Raw genomic sequence first — 12,976 nt, forward strand, 5'->3', positions numbered from 1 at the left:
GTGGAAACTGTACATCACGTATTTCACGAGGAAAGAAGTCTCACCTGGCCAAAAATGCAGGGCGTCTTGCCAGCCCCTTCAGGCCATTTCCAGTGCATTGTCTTTTCCACCAGCCCTTAGATGCTTACCGTGATCGCACTTGCTTGGTTTAAATGACCACTTGGTTATCTTTGCCTCTGGGGCTGTTGTCTGACCCTTTGCCTGGCACCTGTGGGAAAAGCTTTGCATTATGTGTGTCTGCACAGAGGTAGTGTGCATCGCAGCCTCACTTAGAAGAGAAGACTGAGAAGAGCAGAGTCAGGGCTGTGGGAGAAGGTCTGGGGCCAAGGTGGGCTGTTAACACTTGGTCTGAAAGGCACTGGGACACCCACTGAGAAGGCCCCTCCTGACTGCTCTGCTGACACGAGTGATGACCCCCCTCATCATGGTTTGGTTCAGGTTCCCAGTGACTGTCAGCAAATAGCAGCCCCCCCCCCCACCACCCTTGCCTGACAGAGCTCTGGGAGGGGATGATGCCACTGCAGACACGCTCAGCTGTAAAGGGTTCAGATGGTGGGCTGGTGGCCAAAGTTCGACATTTCCGTAGCTTTTGCCTTTTAACGTGCTCACTTGAGGACAGCCTGTACCTGCTTTTCTTCTTCAATCCATCACTTTTTTTCTGGGAAAAGCACAAAATAATACAGAATAAGGTCTCTGGGTCCAGCGATGGCAGGTACATCCAGGTCTCCCTGATCCTGAAGAAGTGTGGGTTAGTCAGACCTCATGGTTGGCACCCCGTTTCCATGTGTGGCAGACAAGGATGACCATTTTCAAATAATTAGGAAACAGTTCAGTAAATTACTGTATCATGGCTTCTCTTTAACCTGAGACTCAAACAACCCTAGGACTGCTTACAGCCTTGATGCTCACTATTCTGCAGGCCTCCAGAAGGGCTGGTTATGGTAGAACTGAAGTCACCAACCCTTAACCCTGCCCCCTGGCTTTGGACTAGAAGACAGTGCTGTAGACACTGCTGGACCCCTCCTTGCAGGGGGTGTTGTGTGTGCCCACGGCCTCCCACCTGGTGTCCAAGCCACCCCATGTGCTGTTTCTCACCGTGGCTGCTCCAGCCAAGCAGAGTTCATGAAAAGGTTCCTGGTTATCTGGTCTTATGGGGCAGAAAGGACAATAAGTGGAATTCACGTCGCGTTGTAAAACGTGACAAGAGTCTTGCTCACAATCAGAAAAATACTTGGGGAAGAGGGAAATAAGTACCAAAAAAATGGAGGAAAACAGAATTTAAAACTCAAGGAAGATAGGTAAGAGGTGAAAGGAAATGACAGAAGAAACAGGAATTGTTTGGGATGGAGCCTCTGATTTGGACAGTGGTCCATTTTGCTGGGGTGCTTGGGTGAGTGGTGGGAGCCAGGAGGGATGCTCCAGGGCGATGCGCACAGGAAACCTTCACCTGCTCTGGCCTTGGGCCTGGGTCTCTCACTCCACTCCTCACACCACGGAGCCCTCTGGGGCCAGGGAGGGAGAGGGATGGACAGGTAACAGGATGCTTCCTGGGTCACCCAAACCCTTCCTGATACACCAGCTTCCAAAAGCTCCCTGACTTGAGCCAATTCCAAGCCCTGGATGCTGCTGCCGGAGGCTCCAAGCTTTATTGTGATGGCTTTCCTGTCTGTGTCTGTCTTTGTTTTTATTTTTGTGTTATTTTAACCTGTCTGGATTCCTGATGGGCTGTAATTGAGCTCAGCAAGACACTGTTAATGGTTTTCGTTGCCTTGATTCCTGGTCCCATCAGAAAGTGTTCATAATTTTTAAGCTAAAACCTTCACCTGGTACTCTTTTTTGGCTCTCCTGGGTCTTAGTTGTAGCATATGGGATATTTAGTTGTGGCATGCAGTCTTTGGCTTCCCTGAATCCTCAGCAGGTAAAGAAATCTGCCTGCAATGCAGGAGACCCAGGAGACATGGTTTTGATCCCTACGTTGGGAAGATCCCCTGGAGGAAGAAAATGGAGACCCATTCCAGTATTCTTGCCTGAAGAATTTCATGGACAGAACAGTCTAATGTGCCACAGTCCTTGGGGTCACACAGACTTGGGTATGACTGAGTGACTAAGCAAGCACATGTAGAATATTTAACTGTGGCATGTGGGATCAAGCTGTCTGACCAGGGATGGAACTTGGGCCCCCTGCATTGTGAGCTCGCCATCTTAGCCACTGGACCACCAAGGAAGTTCTTCTCCTGGCACTTCTTTGTAAAGTATTAGTGATACTCTGCCCTTCCCAACTCAGCTGAAGCATTTTTTAACCATCTAAGGCTGCCAGATTTAGCAAAGAAAAGTACAGGAGAGCCAGATAAGCTGGGATTTCAGATAAATAACAAATTATTTTATTAGTATATCCCAACTACTAGGTGGGATATACTTAAATTTTTTTCCCATTGTTTATCTGAAATTTAAATTAAACCCAGCATCCAGTTTTCAAATTGTGGTGCTGGAGAAGACTCTTGAAAGTCCTTGGACTGCAGGGAGATCAAACCAGTCAATCCTAAAGGAAATCAACCCTGAATATTCATTGGAAGGACTGATGCTGAAGCTGAAGCTCCAATCCTTTGCCCACCTGATGTGAAGAACCAACTCATCGGAAAAGACCCTGATGCTGGGAAGGATTGAAGGCAAGAGGAGAAGGGGACAACAGAGGATGAGATGGTTGGATGGCATCACCAACTCAATGGACATGAGCTTGAGCAAACTTCAGGAGATAGTGGAGGACAGGGGAGCCTGGTGTGCTTCAGTCCATGAGGTTGCAAAGAGTTGGGCATGACTTAGTGACTGAACAACATCAACCCAGTTTTTGTCTGGCAACCCTGCCAACTAATCCTTTAGCCATTCTATGAAAGCATGTAAGCCCAGGCTCACTCACCCTAGACATATGTGGTCATGTTTGCTGCCTAGCGATCACCTGCGTTACTTGCTCGCGGTGTGCATGTCTCTGGCTGCGTGTGTCCAGGCATGCCTCAGCAGTGGGTTCCTGAGGAAGGGCTGATGTAAGGCCATTGGAGGGGATATGTGGGGTGCTCCCAAGCTCTGCCAGGGGCAGGCAGGTGGGCTTTGAGACTGTTTACACTGAATTCTGGACTCAGGGAGCAGGCTCTGGGAGTCTCCTTAAGCTCAGCTTCATGGAGGGTAAAGGAGGCCCCCGCCTCAGCGTCTCCAGCAGGTGCTGCCCCGGCTCTTCGTGAACCCCTCCCTACTCAGGAGGCTCCTCGCCTCACCTATGGTAACAGCGGTCCCTGTGGGTCTGCCCTTCAGCCCAGCTCCTTCATCCTCTGGCCAAGGGAAGCCTGGCTCAGGAGGCACAGGAGCGCTCCCAGAGTAGGGTGTCTGTGAGGCCTTCTGACCATGGGCCCTGCTCCTCCACAGTGAACTCTGCTTTCTACCCTCTTCACGCCTTCTTCCTTCCTTTCTTTCTTCCTCTTTTATTTGCCTATTAGAAGACCATAACTAGTTGCTATTTTTTCATCTCAAAAAAGACACATTTCCCAAAATTGTGACCAGAGATGGCACAGTGTTCCCGTGAACAACTCGGGGGCCCGAGGAGTGGAGGTGCTGTTTCCAGGCAGTGGGCATGTCGTTCCTGCCGCCCCGCAGCCCGCTGGCCATCACAGGCAGCACAGTGACTGACGGGAGGATTTATTTCTGCCAACAAGAGAAAGGCTCATAATTTACAGCCCACTGAGCCAGCTTCCACCACGTCATTAGAGCCTTCTTTTTGTAGACAGTAATAAATTGTCTTATCACCACTGCTGACATAACATGCTCCTTTTTAAGTGCACCATAATTTTTAAGAGAATATTCATCCTTGATGGCCTAGCTCAGGGGCATGTGGCTGCTGCTCTGGAGAGAAGACCTTTTCTGTTCTTTTCTGTTTTGAAAAAGAAGGTATAATTCAGTTCCCACAGGCCACTGGCAGGGTAGGCTTGCAGACATTGGGGGGCAGAAAGATGTTTCTAGACATCGATAAGAGGGCCTTGTCTTTCAGGAGGAAGGCATCAGAAGGAGGAAGGCATCAGAAAGGTGAAGGCAAGACTTTGCTGCTGGTTTGCGTTGCCTCAGTTCCTGGCCCCATCAGAAAGTGTTCTGAATTTCTACTCCAAAGCCTTTGCCTGACACTTCTCAAAGTATCAGTGATACCTGCCCTCCCCAGCTCTAGCTGAAGTGTATGATACCATGTAAGGCTGCCCGACTTAGCAAAGAAAAATACATGGTGGCCAGGTTAAGTGGGAATTTCAGATAGACAATGTAAATATATCCCAGTGCTTGTGTGGGATACATTTATACTGAAATCTTTTCATTGTTTATCTGAAATTCAGATTTAACTGGGTGGCTGGTATTCGTTTGCAACCCTCCCAGCTAGTCCTGCGTCTGCTCTAGGGACACATGCATCCCAGGCTGGTGTTCGGTGCCCACCCTTGGATGTGGCCTTGCTACTGCCTCTGGAGGAGGGCCATGGGCTGTGGGTGTGTCCTTGGGCTTTCCATTCTAAAGGGCCAGTTTGCCACCATGCAGGGGCAGTGACTGACTGAGGGTGTCCCAGACTGGGAGTGGAGGCAGCTCTTGGGATGGTGGGCCCCCCCACCAGGGGGTCCCCAGCTTGGAAAACCTGGTCTCCCGCCTCACTAGGCTGGCAGTGTGGAGTGGCTTCCCCTCCTCTTTCCTCCAGGGGCACAGTATGGCCTGCTGACCGCAGGGGCAGTTCTGTAGGGACCCCAAGAGCCCAGGAGCACAGCCAGATGGGGATGCCAAAGACGTCAGGTCACTGACAGCAGGGACTTCCCTGGGCCTGTCGCCTGTTCCTGCTGAGACGCAAGTGGACCAGTCGGGGCTCTGCTTCCCTGCCCTTGCGGCCTGGTCTGGGACCCAGGGATCCAGGGAGCTCACTCACTGTGTGCAGGGAGTGACTTGGCCTCCTCGTCTGCCTTTCATCCTGTGCCCTCAGAGCTACCACCTCCATCCTGCCTAGCACATTCTCTGGCTCACTCAACCTCAGCGGGCTCTGAGGCCTTAAGCAAGGCCCTTCTTCCCTCTGAGCCTTGACTCTCCTATCTGTGAAATGGGAGAAATGATAGGTACTATTCAGGGCAGTTTCCAAAACCAATGAGACACAGACACGCAGGAGAGCCTGGCAGAGGCCTCAGGAGGCCTGGGTGTGTTTCTCTTCTTGGCCCCCTTCCTCCCCCCTCCCTTGCCTGGCTCCCGTCTGGTGGCCCCAGAGTTGCGCATGGTGTGCTCTTTCTGGGTCTAGGATGTGGAGCGTCTGTCTTCAAGGAGTGGCACCTTCGGGCCGGCCGGCCTGGAGCATGTTTGTGTTCACACAGTACACATACACTTCTACAGCGTCTGTGTTCACAGGTAGTGGTCAGATGCCTCCCAGCCTATGGCCTCATAGTCACAGATCTTATATGCTGCTGTATAGGCAAGGACACAAGTCTATACCTTCCCTGCCTCATAGTCACAGCTCTTATGTGATGCTGTCTAGGCAAGGGCACAAGTCTATATCTACCGATTCATTCCCAGTGAACACACATATTATGCCCATTTTATCCTCATTTGGGAAAACCTAGGCCCAGAGAAGTTAACTGACTTGCCTGAGGTCACACAGCTAGGAAGGGCAGGGCTGGATAGATGGTCAGTTCAGGAATCTGTGCTCTAAGCCCAGTGATACACTGCCTCTCGTCCTCCTGCCTGGACGTCTGCTCAGTCTGGACCCTCTCTTCCTGTTCTGGGGGCAGGACCTGAGCTCACTTCCTGCCATGCTGTCTTGTTTGTGCCCCAAGTCCCACATGAACTTTGACCTGAGAGGCACAGCATCTTGGCCTAAGGGCGGAGACTGAGTGAACGACCGTGACATCTGTGACCCGTGATGGAGCACACTGCTCACTGTTGCTGGTTTATATGAAGGATCAGCTCACAAGATGAGGGAGAAGGAGCTGAGGAGAAAGACAAAGAATAAGGGATTGGCCCTGATCCAGAAGAGGGCAGGACACAAAATCGCATGGGCTACAGAAATATTATATGGTTACCAAAGTTTCCAAAATCAGTGTGGATGGTGACTGCAGCCATGAGTTAAAAGACACTTTTTGGAAGGGAAGCTATGATAATCATAGACAGCATATTAAAAAGCAAAGACATCACTTTGCTGACAAAGGTTTGTATAGTCAAGGCTACGGTCTTTCCAGTAGTCGTGTACAGATGTGAGTGTTGGACCATAAAAAAGGCTGAACACTGAAGAATTGATGCTTTTGAACTGTAGTGTTGGAGAAGATTCTTGAGAGTCCTTTGGAGAGCAAGGAGATCAAACCAGTCAATCCTAAAGGAAATCAGTCCTGAATACTCACTGGAAGAACTGATGCTGAAGCTGAAGCTCCAGTCCTTTGCCCACCTGATGTGAGGAACCAACGCATCTGAAAAGACTCTGATGCTGGGAAAAATTGAAGGCAAGAGGAGAAGGGGGATGACAGAGGATGAGATGGTTGGATGGCGTCACTGATTCAATGGACATGAGTTTGAGCAAGCTTTGGAGGACATGGAAGGACATGGAAGCCTGGCGTGCTGCAGTCCATGGGGTCACAAAGAGTTGGACACAACTGCGCGACTGAATAACAGCAACTGAATTTTCCACCTTTCGGGAATGACCGTATGGAATGCCAGGAATCGATAGAGTTGCTGGAGTTCCTATGAGGGAGAGGGGCTGGATGTGGTGACTGGCGACTCTGCAAGGAGCAGAGGAGTCCCTGGTTTCATCCCCAGGAGAAAGCGCGCTGTGCTGGCCAGGGCTGCAGATCCCGTAGCTCTGTTCTCTGAGGCTGGAGTGTCTGGGCGGAGAGAAAGCATAACAGGGATGTGCTGGCTGGGCTGGGGATTTGGAAGAGTTTAGACTATAAATAGTGAGTATATAAAAAGCCTCAAGTGGATTTTTGGAAGTCCTAAATCCACCACATAGATCCAAGCAAGATAACAGAAACCATTTAGGTTTTAGTAATATCTAAATGTAACTCGGCACAGTGCCTGCCGCCCCACGCTTCTGCTGTCTCCACAACCCCTGCCAGCGTCTGCCAAACCAGACACGCGCCTCAGGAGCTCGGCTATGGGCTACGGCACAGTGCTGGTCCACTCTCCAGGGAGGGCCCGTTTCAAGTCCCATTCCAGAGGTTGAGTAGGCCAGGTGACCAGTCCAGGGTGACACAGCTGGCCAGTGCTGGGCTGGATTCCACCCTCCTCCCAGAGCTGTACCCTGCCTGCTGCCTGCCCCGCCCAAGACCAGGCTCTGGTTGCGCCAGGGCAAGCCTGCCTGAAGCTGCGCTCATGTCAGCAGAAAATCAAAGCAGCGAGCACGTGGACAGGAAAGGGGATGTCCTTGTGTCTTGCTGCTCATGGCCTGCGGTCGCCAGGCTCCTCTCGTCTCTGCGGCCCTTGTTTCATGTGACCCATTGACGTCACGAAGCCCCTCATGCCCTGGCTCAACAAGCCCGACGCCCACCCTGGTCACCAGGCGGCTCGGCACGGATGGAATCTGGCTCTCCTGCCCTTGGCCCTTGACCGGCTGCTGCTCCTGGACGTCTGTGGTTAGGTGTTCTGGTCTTAACTCTTTCAGCAAAGTCATTGTCACCTGTCACCAAAGGATAGAGAACCTTTGCAGAGTGACATTTAGGATGATCACTGTCACATTTATAGGGAAAACCCAAGGCTCCAATGAATTGTTCTTTAAACTTGGAGAATTCCCTTCACAGTCTGCCCACCCACATCAGAGTAGGCCATCCTCCCCAGGGTTCTGGAAGACACTGCTGTAGGAAGCCCCAGAAGGAGGTTCCAGCTGGTTTGTGCAGGGGAGGGGCATCAGGCCTGAGGCTTCATCTCACAGGGATGAATGGGGAGCCCAGGGAGCCCCATGAGATGAAAAGTGCTTCTAAGACAGTCCCCTGCTGGCACCAAGCTGGGTGTGAGAGGTTCCAAGACAGAAAAGAGAGCACTGAAGCAGTTCCTCCTGGGGACAGGAGGGAGGGACACTCTCAGTGAAGGAAGACTTCTTGGAGGAGGTGCCCCAAGGCAGGAGGAATCTGTGTGGGGGGGCAGGGAGGGGAGAAAGGCACACCCAGGGAGGAGATGTCCAAAGCCAGGCAGCCTGGGCCTGAAGGGCTGGGTCTATCTGGGAACATGGCTGCCCATGACAGGGCCAGACGAACAAGAAAGACAGTGCCAGCCTGCTAAGGGTACGAGGGCTGTGCCTTGTGGAGTCTGGGCTCCACCCTGGCGGCCGCAGAGACTCATGGTGGTCTGAAAGGGCTCCCAGGAGCTTGTCAGGTGTGGTAGGGGTGGGTTTGAGGAGCAATGAGCTAGAGCTGGAGACCACATGGGGAGTTACCCCCAGAGCCTGTGTGAGTGGTGAGGGCTCTTCCAGGATGGGGCTGGGAAGGAGGGGCTGGGGAGAGAGGCAGGGGAATGTCACAGAGAACTTTCCAGGCCAGGGTCTGGGTGGGGTTGAAGAGGCCAGAGGCAGTGAGGGTGTGGAGTAAAGGGCTAAAGGTGTGGATCGGGGGTGTGGCTTTCTGAAGATGAGGGTGGCTCAGATACAGGCTGGAGCAGGGCAGTGTCTCTCCTCCAGGGATCAAGTCCAGATTCTTGCCAGCTGATGAGGCTGCCGCAGCCTGGCCCCTGCCTCTGCTCAGGCCGCTCTCCTTTCACTGTCAGTACTTCTGCCCCTCTACCTTCTTCCTCCATCAGGCCCTTTGCATGTGCTGGTCCTACTGCAGGTGCAATGCCTAGAGCTGGTGACACCAGGTGGGGGGGATGGGGGAGTTGGTGCAGATCTAGGGCTGCCCCTGTCTCCCTCACCTCAGCTCCTCCCTCGCCCAGGCCACCAGTTCTTCCAGTGTAAACACTTGGTGCAGTTTGTGTTTTCCTACTTAGACCTGACAGATGTCCACTCATCTGGGTATTTCCTGTTTATTTCTTTGAGCTCAGCTTAAAAGTCACTTCCTCCAGGGAGCTCAAACCATCCAGTTCAATGTGCTTCCAATATCTGACCAGTCCACTGTGCGCGGTGGGGGTGGAGGGGGGTGGGTCACACAGGACATCTGGGCTGCTCCGACTTCGGTTTTGCTCTACGTGAGCCTGGAAGCTGGGGGGACTTTGCACCAGGGAGTGGCCTGAGTGACTGTTTCACATGGTCCCTCATGTTGTGGGCTGATTCAAGGGGCACGGTCGGGGTGGGGGGGCATTTGGGAGACTGCCGAGTTACACCAGGGGGCACGTGTGAGTGGTAGCAGTGAGAGTGGTGAGAACTCAAACTCTGAACGCATTTCCAAGGTAGAAACGATCAGATCCCTGAGAGCCTAGAATGGGGAGGGGTCGAAGGGGCTGCCCTCTACTGTGATGCGAAGTCTGGGGCAGGGTGGGGACTAGGCAGACCAGAGCTGTTTGTGTGGGGGGCCTTGGCTGCAGAAGGGAAACACCCTCAGTGTCCACAGCTCAGCTGTCGGGCCACACGGGGTTAGGAGCCATCAGCTTGTAATGGGTGCCCACAGTGTGAGAATGGCAGACCTGTGCCAGGGGCAGGGATAGGGAAGAGGGAAGAAGCCCAAGAACGGGGGCCTGGGGCCCTTGATGCCAAGAAGGACCAGGCTGTGGAGGCTGAGGAGCAGCTGTGCGGTGGGGAACCAGCAGGGGGAGGGGGTGTCCCAGAGACCACGTGGGAAAGGCTTCAGGGCCAAGTTGTTACGAGCTGCAGGAAGGGCCTGAGGACCAGGGCTGAGAACCGGCCGCTGGACTTAGTGACGTGGGCAGTGGTGACAGCCGCTCTGAAAGGAGGGAGAGAAACGGAGGGCTGCCGGAGAGTCTGTTGTCATCTCTGTCTTAGAGACCATGGCACCACAGCAGCTTGTTCGTGCACAGAGATCACTTGGCAGCTGGAGCAGGGAAGCCCCTGCGTGACCATGGGGCAGGGCGGGGGTCCTCAGGCTGCAGGGGTGGGGCAGCAGAGCCTTTGGGTGCGGTAGGAGAGGAGGGTCTCCCCTGAGAATGTGGTAGGGAAGGGTGAGGGCCTGGGAGAGAGAGGGTGGGGCTGGAAGGGGAGTGGGAGAGGACTATGGGGACTTGCATGACCCTGGAAGTGTGGATAGCAAGTGTCAGAGACACCCGGTGGCTGGTCCTTCAACTGTGGATGACTGTGGGCCCAGAGTGACCATCAGGCGAAGGGCCAGGAGCTCACAGGGTGGGGTGGGGCCACAAGTAGGAGTTCCCCGGGGACCAGGGCGACCAGGGACGGGTGGCTTGGAAAGCGGGGGAGGGCAGAGAGGGACTGCATTGCCCCAGTAGCCAATTGGTCCACCCACCCAGCTCAGCCACTCTGCTTGCATCCCCTGAGATGCACATCTCCACTATCTCCGTGTACACTCCAGCCCCCGAGACAGTAGTTGTCTAGAAAGGGCTTGTTTGGAACCCTTCTCTCCAACTTGTGCCTGCAGCCCCACTGCCACCCCGTCCACTGCCTTGCTCCATTTGCAGAGACTGTGAAGGGGCCCAAGTTCCTAAGTTACTCTCACTTGGAAAGAGTGCTCGGGCAGTAAAGCCGAAACTCGTTCTTGTGTCAAAGTGATGGTGTCTTCACCCAGGACCCAGATGCAGGTCCCACTGCTCATCTGCTGAGCCTCCTAGAAGCCAAGGCAAGAAGGGAAACTGGAGAAACCTCAAGGCTTTTATTCTTAGTTGGAACAAGCTTCTGAGGGATTTTGTTGTTTTGCTCATAAATTCCTCGCTTGACACTAAATTTCCACGTGGGAGTTTATGAAAGGAACACTGAAATAGACAACTGCTAGATCCAGGATAACTGTTTTGCAGGAGAAGCAGTTTTCACAAGATTCTTCAGACATGGAAGATCTAGAAATAAAAGGAGAGTCTAGCCATAAAGACAAGGAGGTGGGGAGTGGGGGCTGTTTATGGCCCCCCCATCCCAGATGGTCAGACATCCCCCCAGAAAGGAGTAAAGTAGGAATTGGAGCCCTCACTAAGGAGATGATAAGATAAACAGGCAGCAACACAGAACGGAAGGCAGAGCACAGAACATGGGAAGGGCAAGACCTCTGACCCGCCACAGCTAGAGGCAGTGGCTCCAGGTGGGATTTGGGCTGAAAAGACTTGGGGTTGGTTGGGGGATCCCTGTCTGTAGATGCCCTGGGCCTGGGTGAAGCTTTCTCTGGGACTGCGGGTGGGGTGAAGATGGAGGTGCATGAAGGGAGGCAGAGGTCTGCTCTTTCCCACCCCTCCCTCATCTCAGGCTCTCTCGCTGGGTGCTGTGTGCGGTGTCTGTGTCAGCATCTCCTGTCCCCCAGGCTGGGGACCGGTGTGCCATCCAGGCTCGGTGGCGGGGCTGTCAGCTCCACAGGATGCATCTGTGCGTCTCATCAGGCGTCACACCTCTGAAGGCTGCACAGCCTAAAGCACCCAGGGGTTCTCCCGACAGGATAGGATTTGAAAATTCACACTAACCAGGTAATGGAAGAGCCCTTGCATTGCCAAATGAATCACAACAGATTTTCATTAAAAACACCGCACTCTCTACCTCTGCTGTAGGATGTCAATAGATGCTACAAGAAAAAAGGTCAGATACATGTGAGAGGGTTAAACAGGTTATGTTTACTGCAGTATGCCTCAGAGGCACTAGTGCCACAGTCATCAAATCCAAGAGATGGCCTTGAGTAGAGGATGATCAGGGTTTGACATGTTACTAAGAAAGGAAATGTGTCCAAGTTGGGGAGTGTCACGGGGACCCTTCCATGAAGCTGTGCCAGTGAAAGGCTGCAGTCGGTGCAGAAGATAAGTAAACCACCACCAGAGAGGGACCGCACAGAGTCCTGTGGCCTCTGTCCTGGCCATTGTGGAGTCAGGGAGGAATCCCGACCCTTTGAACGGCCAGCCAGTTCTCAACTGGGGCCACACACCCACGTGGTCCCCAAGGGGTTTCAGGAGCTATGCCCCAGATCACTGGTGGGAGCAAACAGAAACCTACTTGGGAAGATCTCAATTTCGGTCCAGGCCAGTGGTGATCGCAAAACACCTTCTATGAGATTTCCGGGATGTTAAAATGCAAGGAAATGTGCAACGAGGCCTGGGGGAGGACAGGACATTTCCATGCCCCCCTGGAGGCTCCTGGTGCCCAGCAGCAGTGGTTACCATTTGTTCAGTGCAAACTCGGTGCCAGATTGGGCAAGGGACTTGGCCCGCTTCAGCTTTGACTGGCCTTGCGGCTCTTGCGTGGAGACAGCATCATCACTGCCATTTCTGGCAGAGGGTACTGAAGAAACTCTGCCTGGGGCTGCACAGAGCAGGGGCGAAGGTCTGCTGAGGGCTTGCTCTTCCCTCGCATCAGACACTCTGTGGGGGCCACCTTGACCTGCCAAATAGAGCACATGTCCAGAAATGCAGTTTTTCAGTCAAGTGCCTGTTGCCTAAATGGAGGCAATTTCTGGATCAAATTCTGCTCCAGCACACCCCAGTAGCTATGTGAAATCATCTTCTGTTCAGTGGTATGGGCAGTACTGGGCATCTCATGGCCCCAGCTGTATAAGCCTGCACTTGTGTAAAGGGGTCAGCCTTTGTATGAAGTAATATCCACCAGCAATGCTGCCGTCTCTGGTCTGATTTGAGAAGATGCTGGCATAACTATCACGTTGTCATGTTAGCATTTGCTAAAACTTCTGAAGGGACTTCCCTGGCAGTCCACCACTGGCTATCCCAGTGCGAGGGGTGCGTGTTCAATCCCTGATGGGGGAACTGAGACTCCCACTTGCTGCACAGTGCAGTCAGAAAGTAATTTTAAAAAATTCTGAAAAATGTACTGGTTCCAGTCATCTTTCTGGTCCATGTCCCATCAACCTGTAGGACTGTTGACCTCCCCTTCCCTGCAGAGCTGTGCGACCCCCAAGGGCAG

This window comes from Ovis canadensis, chromosome 18 (genome assembly GCF_042477335.2).
Source record: "Ovis canadensis isolate MfBH-ARS-UI-01 breed Bighorn chromosome 18, ARS-UI_OviCan_v2, whole genome shotgun sequence".
Classification (NCBI taxonomy): Eukaryota; Metazoa; Chordata; class Mammalia; order Artiodactyla; family Bovidae; genus Ovis; species Ovis canadensis.